The sequence below is a fragment of the Procambarus clarkii genome, chromosome 37 (assembly GCF_040958095.1).
Source record: "Procambarus clarkii isolate CNS0578487 chromosome 37, FALCON_Pclarkii_2.0, whole genome shotgun sequence".
NCBI classification, from domain to species: domain Eukaryota; kingdom Metazoa; phylum Arthropoda; class Malacostraca; order Decapoda; family Cambaridae; genus Procambarus; species Procambarus clarkii.
The window spans coordinates 22,504,730-22,524,772 of NC_091186.1; the positions used below are offsets into that span (position 1 = coordinate 22,504,730).

At 46.7% G+C, this 20,043-nt stretch overlaps 1 non-coding gene across 1 annotated transcript; it reads left to right on the forward strand.

The window, feature by feature from the left end:
- Positions 1-10,462: 10,462 nt before the first annotated feature.
- TRNAV-CAC (transfer RNA valine (anticodon CAC)) lies at positions 10,463-10,535 on the forward strand. The gene has a single exon. It is a non-coding gene; the product is annotated as a tRNA-Val (tRNA).
- The last annotated feature ends 9,508 nt before the right edge of the window (positions 10,536-20,043 follow it).

Genomic DNA, 20,043 nt, shown 5'->3' on the forward strand with positions numbered 1-20,043 from the left:
CTTGTGCCATCTCCCGTAAAGGTATCCTCTACTCCAACTTCTACCCAGTTATTCATTCCTCAATCCTTGCCCATTGGCAGGGTCGTTTGTCTTCTATTACTGGTAAAGTTAGTAAAGTAAATTTTATTCAGGAAAGAACATACATAGTTGATATACAAACATAATGTTGGATTTATAAATAGAGCTAGTACATACAATACCTAAAGCCACTAGTACGCATAGCGCTTCAGGCAAGGTATGGGAAAGAAAAACTTAGAATAAAACTTAATAGTAGTTGGGATTTGGTATAAATTATGTTGAAAAAAGGAATAAAAAATAAAAAAAGGGGGGAACATGGCAGAAATCAGAAATTGTACAAGTTCGTGAACAAACAGCATTGTTTAAAAAATAAAATAGCAAGACATGGGTTGACATATAGGGGGTAAGGTAGGTTACATGGAGTTAATTAGGTAGTACTTGGTTTTACTCTTAAACTGGTTGAGGGAGGTACAGTCTTTGACATGATAGGGGAGGTCATTCCACATTCTGGGTCCCTTCATTTGTAGAGCATTTCTAGTTTGGGTAAGTCGCACTCTTGGAATATTAAGTATTTGTTTCTGGTGCGATGCCCATGAGTTCTGTTACAACCTTCTAGGAAGCTTCTAAGTTCAGGATTGACATTGCAGTTCAGAGTTTTAAATATATTGAGTACACATGAGAGGATGTGCAGTGACTTAATATCTAACATATTTAAAGATTTGAGTAAGGGTACCGAGTGCTGTCTGGGACCAGAGTTAGATATTGTTCTAATAGCAGCTTCGTGTTGAATAATTAGAGGGCATAAATGATTTAGGGTAGTAGAACCCCCAAGCACAAATACTATAGTTGAGATAAGGATAGATGAAAGAGTAATAGAGCATCACCAGGGCAGGGCGAGGTACATAATATCTGATCTTAGAAAGAATGCCAACAGTTTTAGAAACTTTTTGATATATTTAGAATGTGTCCCTGGAAATTCAGCTTGTCGTCTATGAGAACACCAAGAAATTTGCCATCTACTGTGTTACAAATTTGGATATTGTTTATCCTGAGATTAATTTGATTTCAGGATTTATTGCCAAACTAAATATAGAAAGTTTTGTCAATGTTAAGGGTGAGTTTGTTGGCAGTTAGCCAGAGATGGACTTTATTTAGTTCAGTATTCACTGTGACATTTAGAGTAAGGGGGTCAGGACTAGAGAAGATGAAGGTTGTGTCGTCAGCAAATAGAATTGGTTTGAGGTGTTGGGAGGCATTTGGAAGGTCATTAATGTAGATGAGAAAGAGGAGAGGGCCAAGTATGCTGCCCTGAGGAACACCAATGTTGATGGGAAGGGTGGGAGAAATTAAATTATTCACAGAAACATACTGAAAACTGTCAGTAAGGTAGGATTGAAGGTATTGTAGGGAGTGTCCTCTGACTCCATAATGATGTAATTTAAGAAGAAGGTTTTGGTGGTTGACAGTGTCAAAAGCCTTACGCAGGTCCACAAATAACCCAACAGGAAACTCATTTTTATCAAGAGCTGCATGTATCAAGTTAATCATACTAATAAGTGCATCGTTAATACTTTTTTGGGGTCTGAAGCCATATTAACAAGAGCTAAGTACATTGTGTTTGGCTAGATAAGAGTAAAGCTGCTTGTAGATAAGTTTTTCAAATATTTTCGACAAGTTTGGCATAATTGATATAGGTCTGAAATTGTTTACATCAGTGAGATCACCACAATTATGGACTGGGGTTACTCTCGTTTTTTTTTAAATACCTGGAAAAGTTTGGAGTTCAAGTGACTTGTTGTAGAGCAATGCAATGGCAGGAGCTAAAGATCTGGAGGCTTTTTTGTAGATTAGAGTTGGTATCTCAACAAGAGCACTAGACTTGATCTTAAGGGAAAGGATTATGTCAGTAACATCAGTGGAATTAGCGGGCGTTAGGTACAGAGACTGTGGATAGTTACCTGTAAGATAGTCCTGAACATTAGTACTGGAAGATGGAATATCATTAGCAAGGGATGACCCAATGGATGAGAAGAACCTATTGAATTCAATAGCAATGTCAGAGGCTGAAAGCACACCATCGTTATTGGACAGGATTATTGGTACAGTGATCTGTATACTGTATGGGGTGCTGTATACTGTACGAGGTTCTGTATACTGTACACTGTTCTGTATACTGTACGCTGTTCTGTATGCTGTACGCTATTCCGTATACTGTACACTGTTCTGTATACTGTATGCAGTTCCGTATACTGTATGCTTTTCCGTATACTGTACGGGGTTCTGTATACTGTACAGGGTTCTGTATACTGTACACTGTTCTGTATACTGTATGGGATTCTGTATAATGTACACTGTTCTGTACACTTTACACTGTTCTGTATACTGTAAGGGGTTCTGTATACTGTACACTGATCTGTATACTGAACAGGGTTCTGTATACTGTATGCTGTTCTGTATACTGTATGGGGTTTCTGTATACTGTACACTGTTCTGTATACTGTACACTGTTTTGTATGCTGTTCTGTATACTGTATACTGTTCTGTATACTGTACACTGTTCTGTATACTGTTCAACATCATCAACATCAGAGGCCCGAGACTGTTCAACACGCTTCCACTACACATAAGGGGCATAACTGGCCGACCCCTCACAGTGTTCAAGAGAGAACTGGATAAGCACCTCCAAAGGATACCTGATCAACCAGGCTGTGACTCATACGTCAGGCTGCGAGCAGCCGCGTCTAACAGCCTGGTTGATCAGTCCGGCAACCAGGAGGCCTGGTCGACGACCGGGCCGCGGGGACGCTAAGCCCCGGAAGCACCTCAAGGTAACCTCAAGGTAAGGTACTGTACGAGGTTCTGCATACTGTACACTGTTCTGTATACTGTAGGGGGTTCTGTATACTGTAGGGGGTTCTGTATACTGTATACTGTAGGGGGTTCTGTATACTGTATGCTGGTAGGGGGTTCAGTATACTGTATGCTGTTCTGTAGACTGTACGCTGTTCTGTATACTGTACACTGTTCTGCATACTCTACAGGGTTCTGTATACTGTACACTGTTCTGTATACTGTACACTGTTCTGTATACTGTACTCAGTTCTGTATACTGTTCGGGTTTCTGTATACTGTACACTGTTCTGTATACTGTACACTGTTCTGTATACTGTACACTGTTCTGTATACTGTACGGGGTTCTGTATACTTTACACTATTCTGTATACTGTACGGGGTTCTGTATACTTTACACTATTCTGTATACTGTACGGGGTTCTGTTATTGTACACTGTTCTGTATTCTGTACGTAGTTCTGTATACTTTACTCTGCTCTGTATACTGTATGCTCTTCTGTATACTGTACGCTGTTCTGAATACTGTACGGGGCCCTGTATATTGTACACTGTTTTGTATACTTGTTATAAATGGGTAGCTGTACTATGGGGGATCTAGTATAACATGGGTGTAGGGGCAGTAGTTAGCATTAAGAGTTATCAAATATGGGAGATCTAAAAGGCCCGGCCCCCAAAATAACTATCCACAGTGAATAATAACTTACTACTAGTTCATGTCAGTCTAGAGGTTGATCATAGATCTCCTACGCAGGTAGAATGGATACTCCTTTAACTAACTTGCTTATTTATTAACCCCCTTAACAACCCCCCATATACACTCACACCAATAACAAAAATAATAATTACTTTACCACACTATCTTAAGTTAAAAGCCTTGGTCCACATAAGCAGGATACAAGGTTTACACTGAGAACAAGCTAGGGTGAAGTTCTACTAGGCAAGGGACACTAGCAATGACTCTAGGGAGGTTACTGGTAACACTGGAGCCCACGTGGTTCCCTTGGAACCCCCTAGAGTAACTTGTAAAAATAAACACAAGTGAACCCCTAATTGATACACATCAATACTCTACACATAGAACACGTTTATGCCAGACAATGAAGATACTACACAGTCTACTTAACTGGATAACAACGACACAGAAATAAAGAAACAGAGGAAGGGAGGAGGTTTCCTTTCACCACAACGCCAGCCAGAGAAGAGAGAGCATCTCCACTCTTCTCCCTCAGTAGACTCGCTGCCAGCAGACTACTCAACTAATCGTGCAGCATTCCTATCCCAAGTTTACTCAGGTTTACTTTACAAATGATTAGAAAGTATTAGTAAACATAGTTGGTGCCTATTTTATTATTTAATAATCAACCCCCAGCTCAGTCTTTAAATGATCTTTGAGAAACAAGAATAGTCTTACGTCTGGCAGGGAAGATACAAACAAATGGACCTCGTGATGCGTTTCCACCACTATAAGGCAGTTTATTTAGCTCAATTTTGACCTCTGGTTTCCACTGAGGAACCCAGGGTCGTAACAATACTGTGCACTGTTCTGTATACTGTACACTTTTCTGTATACTGCACGGGGTTCTGTTTACTGTACACTGTTCTGTTTACTGTACACTGTTCTGTATACTGTATGGCGTTCTGTATAATGTACACTGTTCTGTATACTGTACACTGTTCTGTATACTGTACGCGGTTCTGTATACTGTATGGGATTCTGTATTCTCTACACTGCTCTGTATACTCTATGGGGTTCTGTATTCTGCAGACTGTTCTGCCTACTGTATACTGTTCCGGGTTCTGTATACTGAATGCTGTTCTGTATACTGTATGCTGTTCTGTATACAGCAAGCTGTTCTGTATACTGTATGCTGTTCTGTATACAGCAAGCTGTTCTGTATACTGTACACTGTTCTGTTTACTGTACACTGTTCTGTATACTGTACACTGTTCTGTATACTGTACACTGTTCTGTATAATGTACAGGGTTCTGTATTCTGCACTCTGTTCTGTATACTGTACACCGTTCTGTATACTGTACACTCTTCTATATACTTTACACTCTTCTGTATACTGTACGGGATTCTGTATACTCTATGTGGTTCTGTATACTGTACACTGTTCTGTATACTGTACACTGTTCTGTATACTGTACACTGTTCTGTATACTGTACGGATTTCTGTATACTGTACACTGTTCTGTATACTGTACGGGGTTCTGTATACTGTACACTGTTCTGTATAATGTACAGGGTTCTGTATTTTGCACACTGTTCTGTATACTATACAGGGTTCTGTATACTCTACAGGGTTCTGTATACTGTACACTGTTCTGTATACTGTACACTGTTCTGTAACTTTATTTTTCTTGAAAATAAAGTTGACTTTCTTATTAGAGTTCACAATTGTTGTGCAACTTTCAATGACTGGTCCCCGTGGCGCAGTGGTGAAACACTAGCCCCAGCACTTAGCGAACAATTTAGTCTTGGTTCGTATCCTGGCCGGGGAGGATTGACTGGGTTCCAATCCTTAACATTACGCCTCTCTTCACCCAGCAGTGAAACGATTTGACGGGTCGTATTCCGGAGTTATTAATTAAGATTAATATTAATCTTAGGATTTAGCCGTATTAGGATAAAGGACCTGCCCGAAGCGCTATGCGTGCTAGTGGCTTTACAAGAATGTAAAAACTGGTGGACCATCCAAGTAGTAGGCGTCCATCTGTCTCAGGAGACAATGGAGTTGCGCTCTGGTTGTCGGTCTGGAGTGGCCTCTCCAGGGCGCAAAGCCAGGGTAGGTGAGGAGAAGCTGTCACCCATGCAGCAGGTCCCCCCTCTCCACAGCACCGAAAGTCTCCAATGTAAAGGTAAACGCCAATAAGACAGGTTCCAGCGCCGTCGCAGGAACTGTCAGGACGAGGTTGAAGGCAACAAGGAACTGCCCCCAGGGGGCTCCAGCTCCGGAGTTAACCTCGAAGTTGGTACAAGAAGGCACAGGGACTCCAACCCCAGAGTCTTTTTTGTTGTTGTTACTCTTTTTTGTGGGGGGAAAGGAGGAAAATTAGGGAAGAAAGAAAAGGAGGAAACTTAGGAAAAATGGGGGAACCATTGACAAGCTGCCGGCTTCCCGTCTCCGTCGTGACCACTAGACACAAGGTTACTTTAGGCATTAGGACACTATAGGAATTATCATCACCAGGAAAAGATCAAGGCAAATGGGGGGGCCTTCGACAAGCCGCCGGCCTCCTGTCCTCATCGTGGCCACTATACTAGCTCTCAAGTAAACTCAGATAATTATTACACTTCGATATCTAAGTAATTCCGCCTTATTACAAATTTGTTTAGTACGTTCCTCGAGCCTCCGTGGCACAATTGGTTAGCGCGTTCGGCTGTTAACCGAAAGGTTGGTGGTTCGAGCCCACCCGGGGGCGATTATTTAGGCCAACTCTAGGGGTTGACCTCAGACAAGACCGACATAACACACTTGACAGCGATGTCACACTTGGCCCCGTGATCCAGCCCGTCCTCCTCAAGTCTGCCAACGTCAACAAACTCTCGCGCGTAAGTGACCTTATCCTAACACAACAGAGAACGGCACAGTATGTCAACGTCGCGACCCATCCTCCTGTTTACACAGTAGTTGTTGTATATGCTCCATAGTACAAACGTTGACGTACTATGTCATTACATAATAGTACTTACTGATCACTTTATAGTCTGAAGTCTTAATTATAGTCTTAATTATAGACGCTTTATAGTCGGAAGTGAAGTATATAGTACTAACAACTTTATAGTCTGAAAAAATAAAGCTAAAAAAATGTATATATTCCTTGCTCTAGTATAGCACACATAAGTACGATATTGGGTCTCAGATAGCGTGTACAGTACAGATTTCTACTTTCTAATAGCGTTGTTCGTCGATATATTAACTTTGGTCCTCACCGTTACTATAAGTACTACCAACACAAGAGGATGGGCTGCAGTTTCACGAGCCGCTACCATTTTCTTGTACGACAATTGTTGGTCTTGGGAAGAGTATTCGTCAAAAGGCGCCGTTCTATTAGGAGGACGGGATGAACATCTACATACCGAGTTTTGGCGGCATAACACAACAAATTAGAAAATAATATATAATTATAAACAGCCTCCCAGTCCTTCGGAGCTCATCAACTGTTTAATATGTGTAAAGTCGCCAAAGATTGAGATAACATGTTCGTAAGTACTTGCGTAACTGACTGATGAATGTAGGTCCAGACACTAAATATAATTCTTATGCTTGGAATGTTTACATGCAAGAAGAGTTGCTATAGACCTCAACAAACACGACAGATCAGCCTCCAGGGCTGAGTGGATCCCATACTTATCCTGTAGACCCCATGTATACCTATCCTGTGAGCGTTAGTGCCTCCAATACATGTCCTGTTCATGAGTGGTAGTGAACCCATACCCATCGTGTGCAGCAGTGATCACATACCCATGCTATGATGTATGTCATACGCAGCTGGCTGTGCTATGATGTATGTCATACGCAGCTGGCTGTGCACAGTAACCATGATGTGCGCATCCCATGCGCAAGATCAGTGCGTACTGGTGCGTTACTGCGCAGAAACACTGATACTTTTATTTATGAAGAAAATATTACCAATTATAATATTATAAAAGATGTATAAAATGTATCATCCAAATAACACCAGCAGCAGAGTGGCGCAGTGGAAGCGTGCTGGGCCCATAACCCAGAGGTCCGTAGATCGTAACTACGCTCTGCTACAAAATTGTTTTAATGTAATACCAATGTATTACAGTAGCTCTCAAATAGATGGGATTTTGGTATACTCTCCAAAATCAGATATTATGTTCCTAACTCTGCTCTCATCTCTCTATATTATGCACTAATCTATCCCTATCTCAACTATGGTATCTGTGCATGGGGTTCAACCACTGCAAACCACCTCAAGTCCATCATCACCCAGCAAAAATCTGCTATCAGAATAATATCAAATTCTGCTTTCAGACAACACACAGCCCCCTTGTTTAACTCCCTAAACATGCTAAACATAATCTCACTCCACAAATTCTCTTGTGTCAACTACATTTACAAAACCCTGTTCTTAAATGCAAATCCTTGTCTGAAACTCTTCTTGGACAGATGTAATAGGACCCATTATCACCACACCAGAAATAAATATCTCTTTGATATCCCCAGAGTTAAACTTAATCTGTGTAAACACTCTATGCAAATAAAGGGACCCAGTTTATGGAACTCACTCCCTACTGAATTGAAAAGCTGTCCAACTTTTACATCATTCAAAATCAATACTAAAAAGTACCTAATTTCATCTTCATAGTTTTTCACTTTTTGCCTTAAAATTGCACTGTATCAATTGCTACCCAATCTCCCAACCTTTATGTTCCCAATTTGAACATCTTTACCATTGTGATCATTGCTGTTTTCTTATATGTGCTGCCAATCTGTTGTATGGTGTTTATAAATCTTGTTTATCTGTATCTTTTGCTACCCAGTCTCCCAATCTTTATGTACCCAATCTGAACATCTTTACCATTGTGATCATTGCTGTCTTATATGTGCTGTCAATCTGCTGTATGGTGTCTATTAACCTTGTTTAAATTACTAATCAAGCTGTCAATGTAATCAGTCAGAGCTTTAATATAACAATATGCTTTAATATACCTACTTATCTCTCTCATCTCATTTTTCTCTTGTAATGTATCTTTATCATTTATCAATTCTGATTGAAATTACCTACTTAAAATTATCTGCTAGATTAAGGACCTGCCCGAAACGCTGTGCGTACTAGTGGCTTTACAAGAATGTATATACTGTACTATCCAATGTATTCTCACAAACCCAATGTACCTTCTTGTATATATATATAAATAAATAAAATAAATAAATAATAATAATGTTTTTTCATTACAAATGTAGGTACATAGCAGTGCCTTACTATCCCCTTCAATATAAGTAATTACAAATTACAGGTTGAGCTAGCTATATGTTAAAAAATAAAGGCACAATAACGAACGTGGGAGATTTGTACCTGAATTTACCTGTCTCTAGTGTCCTCGACGGATAGTGGAAGCCATCGGCTTGTCAAAGGTCCCCCCCCCCCCATGGTTCATGAGGATTGTTTCTATTTGGATTTTGAACTGAGGTAATATCTTGGTATTTAACGACTTCGCTAGTTAGACAATTCCATGGGATAACCCTAGTTTATAGTATAGTTCATTTAATATGCACCCCATACCCGTCCTGTGGGCGGTAGTGGGAAGAGTTACAGAGGCACACAATGGGCTCAGGGACTGAACACCACAACACATTTACCTGAGCAAGTTAATCTTGCTGAGAGAGTTACAAAATTCAATGCACATCATCACATCAACAATGGGCTCGAGACCGCCCACAAGTACAGGTTCTAAATTAAGCAACTGACATGTGGAGAGCCCTACAGCGAGAAACATTTGTACGCTAACCAACTGTGTTACGGAGGCTACGCTCTCTAAAACCTTACAAATATTTCCTCCTGCTTCTTACCGCTCCCTCGCCCATCGAAAGCCCTAAAACACTTCCTCCTCCTTCCTCCCGCTCTCTGAAGCTCTAGTAACACTTCCTACCACTCTCTGAACCCATAAAAATTCTTCCTCCAACTCGTTCCCGCTCTCTGAAACCCTATTAATACTTCCTTCTGCTACCTCCCGCTCTCTGAAGCCTTAAAAATATTCCCTCCTGCTCTCTGAAGCCCTAATAACACCACCTCCGGTTTCCTCATGAAGCACATACCTTACAAATACTTTCTACTGCTTCCTACCACTCGCTCCTGCTCTCTGAAGCCCTAATATCACTTCCTTCTGCTTCCTCCCGTTCGATCCCGCTTTCTGAAACCTTACAAATTATTTCTCCTGCTTCCTGCCACTCGCTCCCGCTCTCTGAAGCCCTAATAACACTTCCTCCTGCTTCCTATAACAAATGTTCCAGAGATGTGTAAATATTTAATTCAAAATGATCTGCTACCAGAAATTTTTGTCAAATATCCCCAGTTTGCTAACTGAAGGTAGTAACTAAGTGATTGTAAGTTATCCACCGCTGCCCACTGGATTGGGGGCGGTGTGCAGGACAAACATATCAATTGTGACACTAGCTCTCCACATATGTCAGTTGCTTAATTTAGAAATCGTACTTGTTGTCAATCACGAACCCATTGATGATGTGATGACGTATATTGAATTTTGTAACTAGCTCATCTATATTGAAACTTTCTTAGCTAAGTGAATTGTGGGGTTCAGTCCCTGAGCCCATTATGTGCCTCTGTAACCCCTTCCACTACCGCCCACAAGATGGGTATGGGGTGCATAATAAATGATCTAAACTAAACTAAACCTCTCATGTTATCGTGACGTCACACACCCCGTACACACATAAAACAGGATTTTCTCTCTATTTTCGTTATTAAATCTTTTATAATTTACATAATTACTCAAGCAATGTGTTTTGATCATATTATATCGCTGAAGAAAAACTGTGCATCTTCGGTAGCAATTAACCGGATTTGGTCCATATAATAACAGGTCACTATACTTCAGGTTTCCGTAGTGTAGTGGTTATCACGTGCGCCTCACACGCGCAAGGTCCCCGGTTCGATCCCGGGCGGAAACATTTGACTTTTTAAATGTTTGTTTTCATAACCCATTGGAATAAACTAAAAGAGCTAAAATTAATAACAAAGTATATTGACAATATTTATTAAATAATAAAACTTATACCATTTTGTAATTTGCTAATACTACATTATACTAATTATTAATATTGAGAGTCATATAACTATGTATTGTGGAGCAGAGTGGCGCAGTGGAAGCGTGATGGGCCCATAATCCAACTAGAGGTCCGTAGATCGAAACTACGCTCTGCTACAGTCTAATTTTTTCCTACCATAACAAACCAAAAGAAATGTTTTTATCTTTAATGAATACAATCCATCCTCCTGTATATTTTGTAACTATGGGGAACATCGTACATATAAATTAAATGTTGACGTAATGGACAATTACATAGTAGAATTTGGTACTATTCACCTTATAGTCTGGAAAAATAAAGCTAAAACCAAACATATATATATTCCTAGGCCTAGTATAACGTATATATGTACTATATTTGGCCTCAGCATATATTAGGCCTTGGATGGTAAGTTACGTTAGGTTTTATGAGAAACAAATACAAAGGTTTGGGCCAACCTTGCCCGAAACGCTTGGCGTAATAGTGGCTTTAGACATTGTATGTACAAGCTCTATCTATAAATCCAACAACATGTTTGTATCTCACCTTGTATGTATGTACTTTACCTGAATAAACATTTGATTTGACAAAACCTTTGCCGGTTTATACAAATTCAATAATACCAAATTCTACTATCCAATTGTCCATTACATCAATATATGTACGATGGAGGATGGATGTGTTGCTTATAGGCACTGCTATTAATATATCATAAGATCCTACATAGATGTTATTACTGCACGGTTGTCTTAGGTGTGCAATTAATATAAATGCCGATATTTCTTAAAGTATTACAATTCGGCGGACACCGACTAGGCTATGACGCTCCCCTACCCAACATGACTCATCTTGGAAAGCTGGGCGAGGCTAGTCCCACCAAGTGTCTGGTCACCATCCTCGGATATACATTCTATTTTATAGATATAGGTTATATAAATATATAGGGGGTACCATCTTTGGTTGCGTTTGTAGGACCCTTGACCTCGAAGAAGACGACATGCAGCATCCGGGGAAGCCTTGTGGGGCACCCGCGTACACTCACATATTGTATTTTCATACCATCCCCTATATTTTTTATTTTGTCATTTTATTTTATTTAAAATGTCATTACACAAAAAGGGTTACAACATTGGTTACATTCAAAGTACAAGACTTCTTATTACAGGTTGTAGAGTTCCTCCAATATATAGTTTTGTGTTAACTAATACTATTACATATATATTATTACCTATATCTTCTAGTCGTAGTAGTAGCAGACATTCATCAGTCTCAGGAGACTATGGAGTTGTGCTCTGGTTGTCGGTCTGGAGTGGCCTCTCCAGGGCACAAAGCCAGGGTAGGTTGATATGGGGGAAAAGCTGTCAACCATGCAGCAGGTCCCCACTCTCCACGGCGCCGAAAGTCTCCAATGGAAAGGCAAACACCAATACGATTGGTTCCAGCGCCGTCGCAGGAACTGTGAGCTCCGGAGAGGTGACCTGGAAGCTGGTGAAGGGACTCATAACCCGGAGACCGCCGTGGTCGGGGCCGGAGAAGAACCACCCCAGCAAGGGCAAGAACGACCCCAGCCTCCTGAAGCAGAGCCTGGGGCTGCTAGAGCCCAAGGAGGAGGACTTCAAAGTCCCGCACCTACGGGTTCCAGGCCTAGTTCAATAACTAACTGATAAACATAACTTTAATTCTGATTCATTAACTAAGTTCAATAACTAATTGATAAACCTTAAAGAACTGGTGAGAACAACTGTGTACACTTCAGTTTGCTGACATTTATTACATTTATTAGATCTGTGCTGCTTATAAAATACGTTTGTGTTCGATCCCCGATGGCCCCAGTGCTTGGGCACCGTTACTCCACTCGACCTCTCGCTTCTTGCAAGGTCCACGTTCGATCCCCGATGGTCCAAGTGTTAGCTTTCCATTCCTTCACTTCGTCCTTATATATCCCAGATGATCTTAATATCCCTTCCAAGTGCTATATAATCATACTGGCCTAGTACTTTCACCTCATAATTACCTTACCTTACCTCGCTTCCTCAGAGACTTTTCCTTCCCGACTTTCTCCTTCACACGCCTCAGTTGTCAGTTGATGTATGATGAAGTGGATGAATGTATGACTGTTGAGTTCTTCATTAAGCAGGAAGAGTCGTGGCCAGACTGGGAGGTCGGACCCGGTGTTCACGCGGTCACCAGTTGGACCCGGTGTTCACGCGGTCACCAGTTGGACCCGGTGTTCACGCGGTCACCAGTTGGACCCGGTGTTCACGCGGTCACCAGTTGGACCCGGTGTTCACGCGGTCACCAGTTGGACCCGGTGTTCACGCGGTCACCAGTTGGACCCGGTGTTCACGCTGTCACCAGTTGGACCCGGTGTTCACGCGGTCACCAGTTGGACCCGGTGTTCACGCGGTCACCAGTTGGACCCGGTGTTCACGCGGTCACCAGTTGGACCCGGTGTTCACGCGGTCACCAGTTGGACCCGGTGTTCACGCGGTCACCAGTTGGACCCGGTGTTCACGCGGTCACCAGTTGGACCCGGTGTTCACGCGGTCACCAGTTGGACCCGGTGTTCACGCGGTCACCAGTTGGACCCGGTGTTCACGCGGTCACCAGTTGGACCCGGTGTTCACACGGTCACCAGTTGGACCCGGTGTTCACGCGGTCACCAGTTGGACCCGGTGTTCACGCGGTCCGACCCCGTGAACACCGGGGTGTTAACACCGGGGTGTTCAGGGTGTTAACACCGGGGTGTTCAGGGTGTTAACACCGGGGTGTTCAGGGTGTTAACACCGGGGTGTTCAGGGTGTTAACACCGGGGTGTTCAGGGTGTTAACACCGGGGTGTTCAGGGTGTTAACACCGGGGTGTTCAGGGTGTTAACACCGGGGTGTTCAGGGTGTTAACACCGGGGTGTTCAGGGTGTTAACACCGGGGTGTTCAGGGTGTTAACACCGGGGTGTTCAGGGTGTTAACACCGGGGTGTTCAGGGTGTTAACACCGGGGTGTTCAGGGTGTTAACACCGGGGTGTTCAGGGTGTCAACACCGGGGTGTTCAGGGTGTCAACACCGGGGTGTTCAGGGTGTCAACACCGGGGTGTTCAGGGTGTCAACACCGGGGTGTTCAGGGTGTTAACACCGGGGTGTTCAGGGTGTCAACACCGGGGTGTTCAGGGTGTCAACACCGGGGTGTTCAGGGTGTCAACACCGGGGTGTTCAGGGTGTTAACACCGGGGTGTTCTGGGTGTTAACACCGGGGTGTTCAGGGTGTTAACACCGGGGTGTTCAGGGTGTTAACACCGGGGTGTTCATGGTGTTAACACCGGGGTGTTCAGGGTGTTAACACCGGGGTGTTCAGGGTGTTAACACCGGGGTGTTCAGGGTGTCAACACCGGGGTGTTCAGGGTGTTAACACCGGGGTGTTCAGGGTGTTAACACCGGGGTGTTCAGGGTGTTAACACCGGGGTGTTCAGGGTGTTAACACCAGGGTGTTCAGGGTGTCAACACCGGGGGGTTCAGGGAGTTAACACCGGGGTGTTCAGGGTGTTAACACCGGGGTGTTCAGGGTGTTAACACCGGGGGGTTCAGGGCGTTAACACCGGGGTGTTCAGGGTGTTAACACCGGGGTGTTCAGGGTGTTAACACCGGGGTGTTCAGGGTGTTAACACCGGGGTGTTCAGGGTGTTAACACCGGGGGGTTCAGGGCGTTAACACCGGGGTGTTCAGGGTGTTAACACCGGGGTGTTCAGGGTGTTAACACCGGGATGTTCAGGGTGTTAACACCGGGGTGTTCAGGGTGTTAACACCGGGGTGTTCAGGGTGTTAACACCGGGGTGTTCAGGGTGTTAACACCGGGGTGTTCAGGGTGTTAACACCGGGGTGTTCAGGGTGTTAACACCGGGGTGTTCAGGGTGTTAACACCGGGGTGTTCAGGGTGTTAACACCGGGGTGTTCAGGGTGTTAACACCGGGGTGTTCAGGGTGTCAACACCGGGGTGTTCAGGGTGTCAACACCGGGGTGTTCAGGGTGTTCAACACCGGGGTGTTCAGGGTGTTAACACCGGGGTGTTCAGGGTGTTAACACCGGGGTGTTCAGGGTGTTAACACCGGGGTGTTCAGGGTGTTAACACCAGGGTGTTAACACCGGGGTGTTCAGGGTGTTAACACCGGGGTGTTCAGGGTGTTAACACCAGGGGTGTTCAGGGTGTTAACACCAGGGTGTTCAGGGTGTTAACACCGGGGTGTTCAGGGTGTTAACACCGGGGTGTTCAGGGTGTTAACACCGGGGTGTTCAGGGTGTTAACACCGGGGTGTTCAGGGTGTTAACACCGGGGTGTTCAGGGTGTTAACACCGGGGTGTTCAGGGTGTTAACACCGGGGTGTTCAGGGTGTTAACACCGGGGTGTTCAGGGTGTTAACACCGGGGTGTTCAGGGTGTTAACACCGGGGTGTTCAGGGTGTTAACACCGGGGTGTTCAGGGTGTTAACACCGGGGTGTTCAGGGTGTTAACACCGGGGTGTTCAGGGTGTTAACACCAGGGTGTTAACACCGGGGTGTTCAGGGTGTTAACACCGGGGTGTTCAGGGTGTTAACACCAGGGGTGTTCAGGGTGTTAACACCGGGGTGTTCAGGGTGTTAACACCGGGGTGTTCAGGGTGTTAACACCAGGGGTGTTCAGGGTGTTAACACCGGGGGGTTCAGGGTGTTAACACCGGGGTGTTCAGGGTGTTAACACCGGGGTGTTCAGGGTGTTAACACCGGGGTGTTCAGGGTGTTAACACCGGGGTGTTCAGGGTGTTAACACCGGGGTGTTCAGGGTGTTAACACCGGGGTGTTCAGGGTGTTAACACCGGGGTGTTCAGGGTGTTAACACCGGGGTGTTCAGGGTGTTAACACCGGGGTGTTCGGGGTGTTAACACCAGGGGTGTTCAGGGTGTTAACACCGGGGTGTTCAGGGTGTTAACACCGGGGTGTTCAGGGTGTTAACACCGGGGTGTTCAGGGTGTTAACACCGGGGTGTTCAGGGTGTTAACACCGGGGTGTTCAGGGTGTTAACACCGGGGTGTTCAGGGTGTTAACACCGGGGTGTTCAGGGTGTTAACACCGGGGTGTTCAGGGTGTTAACACCGGGGTGTTCAGGGTGTTAACACCGGGGTGTTCAGGGTGTTAACACCGGGGTGTTCAGGGTGTTAACACCGGGGTGTTCAGGGTGTTAACACCGGGGTGTTCAGGGTGTTAACACCGGGGTGTTCAGGGTGTTAACACCGGGGTGTTCAGGGTGTTAACACCGGGGTGTTCAGGGTGTTAACACCGGGGTGTTCAGGGTGTTAACACCGGGGTGTTCAGGGTGTTAACACCGGGGTGTTCAGGGTGTTAACACCGGGGTGTTCAGGGTGTTAACACCGGGGTGTTCAGGGTGTTAACACCGGGGTGTTCAGGGTGTTAACACCGGGGTGTTCAGGGTGTTAACACCGGGGTGTTCAGGGTGTTAACACCGGGGTGTTCAGGGTGTTAACACCGGGGTGTTCAGGGTGTTAACACCGGGGTGTTCAGGGTGTTAACACCGGGGTGTTCAGGGTGTTAACACCGGGGTGTTCAGGGTGTTAACACCGGGGTGTTCAGGGTGTTAACACCGGGGTGTTCAGGGTGTTAACACCGGGGTGTTCAGGGTGTTAACACCGGGGTGTTCAGGGTGTTAACACCGGGGTGTTCAGGGTGTTAACACCGGGGTGTTCAGGGTGTTAACACCGGGGTGTTCAGGGTGTTAACACCGGGGTGTTCAGGGTGTTAACACCGGGGTGTTCAGGGTGTTAACACCGGGGTGTTCAGGGTGTTAACACCGGGGTGTTCAGGGTGTTAACACCGGGGTGTTCAGGGTGTTAACACCGGGGTGTTCAGGGTGTTAACACCGGGGTGTTCAGGGTGTTAACACCGGGGTGTTCAGGGTGTTAACACCGGGGTGTTCAGGGTGTTAACACCGGGGTGTTCAGGGTGTTAACACCGGGGTGTTCAGGGTGTTAACACCGGGGTGTTCAGGGTGTTAACACCGGGGTGTTCAGGGTGTTAACACCGGGGTGTTCAGGGTGTTAACACCGGGGTGTTCAGGGTGTTAACACCGGGGTGTTCAGGGTGTTAACACCGGGGTGTTCAGGGTGTTAACACCGGGGTGTTCAGGGTGTTAACACCGGGGTGTTCAGGGTGTTAACACCGGGGTGTTCAGGGTGTTAACACCGGGGTGTTCAGGGTGTTAACACCGGGGTGTTCAGGGTGTTAACACCGGGGTGTTCAGGGTGTTAACACCGGGGTGTTCAGGGTGTTAACACCGGGGTGTTCAGGGTGTTAACACCGGGGTGTTCAGGGTGTTAACACCGGGGTGTTCAGGGTGTTAACACCGGGGTGTTCAGGGTGTTAACACCGGGGTGTTCAGGGTGTTAACACCGGGGTGTTCAGGGTGTTAACACCGGGGTGTTCAGGGTGTTAACACCGGGGTGTTCAGGGTGTTAACACCGGGGTGTTCAGGGTGTTAACACCGGGGTGTTCAGGGTGTTAACACCGGGGTGTTCAGGGTGTTAACACCGGGGTGTTCAGGGTGTTAACACCGGGGTGTTCAGGGTGTTAACACCGGGGTGTTCAGGGTGTTAACACCGGGGTGTTCAGGGTGTTAACACCGGGGTGTTCAGGGTGTTAACACCGGGGTGTTCAGGGTGTTAACACCGGGGTGTTCAGGGTGTTAACACCGGGGTGTTCAGGGTGTTAACACCGGGGTGTTCAGGGTGTTAACACCGGGGTGTTCAGGGTGTTAACACCGGGGTGTTCAGGGTGTTAACACCGGGGTGTTCAGGGTGTTAACACCGGGGTGTTCAGGGTGTTAACACCGGGGTGTTCAGGGTGTTAACACCGGGGTGTTCAGGGTGTTAACACCGGGGTGTTCAGGGTGTTAACACCGGGGTGTTCAGGGTGTTAACACCGGGGTGTTCAGGGGTGTTAACACCGGGGTGTTCAGGGTGTTAACACCGGGGTGTTCAGGGTGTTAACACCGGGGTGTTCAGGGTGTTAACACCGGGGTGTTCAGGGTGTTAACACCGGGGTGTTCAGGGTGTTAACACCGGGGTGTTCAGGGTGTTAACACCGGGGTGTTCAGGGTGTTAACACCGGGGTGTTCAGGGTGTTAACACCGGGGTGTTCAGGGTGTTAACACCGGGGTGTTCAGGGTGTTAACACCGGGGTGTTCAGGGTGTTAACACCGGGGTGTTCAGGGTGTTAACACCGGGGTGTTCAGGGTGTTAACACCGGGGTGTTCAGGGTGTTAACACCGGGGTGTTCAGGGTGTTAACACCGGGGTGTTCAGGGTGTTAACACCGGGGTGTTCAGGGTGTTAACACCGGGGTGTTCAGGGTGTTAACACCGGGGTGTTCAGGGTGTTAACACCGGGGTGTTCAGGGTGTTAACACCGGGGTGTTCAGGGTGTTAACACCGGGGTGTTCAGGGTGTTAACACCGGGGTGTTCAGGGTGTTAACACCGGGGTGTTCAGGGTGTTAACACCGGGGTGTTCAGGGTGTTAACACCGGGGTGTTCAGGGTGTTAACACCGGGGTGTTCAGGGTGTTAACACCGGGGTGTTCAGGGTGTTAACACCGGGGTGTTCAGGGTGTTAACACCGGGGTGTTCAGGGTGTTAACACCGGGGTGTTCAGGGTGTTAACACCGGGGTGTTCAGGGTGTTAACACCGGGGTGTTCAGGGTGTTAACACCGGGGTGTTCAGGGTGTTAACACCGGGGTGTTCAGGGTGTTAACACCGGGGTGTTCAGGGTGTTAACACCGGGGTGTTCAGGGTGTTAACACCGGGGTGTTCAGGGTGTTAACACCGGGGTGTTCAGGGTGTTAACACCGGGGTGTTCAGGGTGTTAACACCGGGGTGTTCAGGGTGTTAACACCGGGGTGTTCAGGGTGTTAACACCGGGGTGTTCAGGGTGTTAACACCGGGGTGTTCAGGGTGTTAACACCGGGGTGTTCAGGGTGTTAACACCGGGGTGTTCAGGGTGTTAACACCGGGGTGTTCAGGGTGTTAACACCGGGGTGTTCAGGGTGTTAACACCGGGGTGTTCAGGGTGTTAACACCGGGGTGTTCAGGGTGTTAACACCGGGGTGTTCAGGGTGTTAACACCGGGGTGTTCAGGGTGTTAACACCGGGGTGTTCAGGGTGTTAACACCGGGGTGTTCAGGGTGTTAACACCGGGGTGTTCAGGGTGTTAACACCGGGGTGTTCAGGGTGTTAACACCGGGGTGTTCAGGGTGTTAACACCGGGGTGTTCAGGGTGTTAACACCGGGGTGTTCAGGGTGTTAACACCGGGGTGTTCAGGGTGTTAACACCGGGGTGTTCAGGGTGTTAACACCGGGGTGTTCAGGGTGTTAACACCGGGGTGTTCAGGGTGTTAACACCGGGGTGTTCAGGGTGTTAACACCGGGGTGTTCAGGGTGTTAACACCGGGGTGTTCAGGGTGTTAACACCGGGGTGTTCAGGGTGTTAACACCGGGGTGTTCAGGGTGTTAACACCGGGGTGTTCAGGGTGTTAACACCGGGGTGTTCAGGGTGTTAACACCGGGGTGTTCAGGGTGTTAACACCGGGGTGTTCAGGGTGTTAACACCGGGGTGTTCAGGGTGTTAACACCGGGGTGTTCAGGGTGTTAACACCGGGGTGTTCAGGGTGTTAACACCGGGGTGTTCAGGGTGTTAACACCGGGGTGTTCAGGGTGTTAACACCGGGGTGTTCAGGGTGTTAACACCGGGGTGTTCAGGGTGTTAACACCGGGGTGTTCAGGGTGTTAACACCGGGGTGTTCAGGGTGTTAACACCGGGGTGTTCAGGGTGTTAACACCGGGGTGTTCAGGGTGTTAACACCGGGGTGTTCAGGGTGTTAACACCGGGGTGTTCAGGGTGTTAACACCGGGGTGTTCAGGGTGTTAACACCGGGGTGTTCAGGGTGTTAACACCGGGGTGTTCAGGGTGTTAACACCGGGGTGTTCAGGGTGTTAACACCGGGGTGTTCAGGGTGTTAACACCGGGGTGTTCAGGGTGTTAACACCGGGGTGTTCAGGGTGTTAACACCGGGGTGTTCAGGGTGTTAACACCGGGGTGTTCAGGGTGTTAACACCGGGGTGTTCAGGGTGTTAACACCGGGGTGTTCAGGGTGTTAACACCGGGGTGTTCAGGGTGTTAACACCGGGGTGTTCAGGGTGTTAACACCGGGGTGTTCAGGGTGTTAACACCGGGGTGTTCAGGGTGTTAACACCGGGGTGTTCAGGGTGTTAACACCGGGGTGTTCAGGGTGTTAACACCGGGGTGTTCAGGGTGTTAACACCGGGGTGTTCAGGGTGTTAACACCGGGGTGTTCAGGGT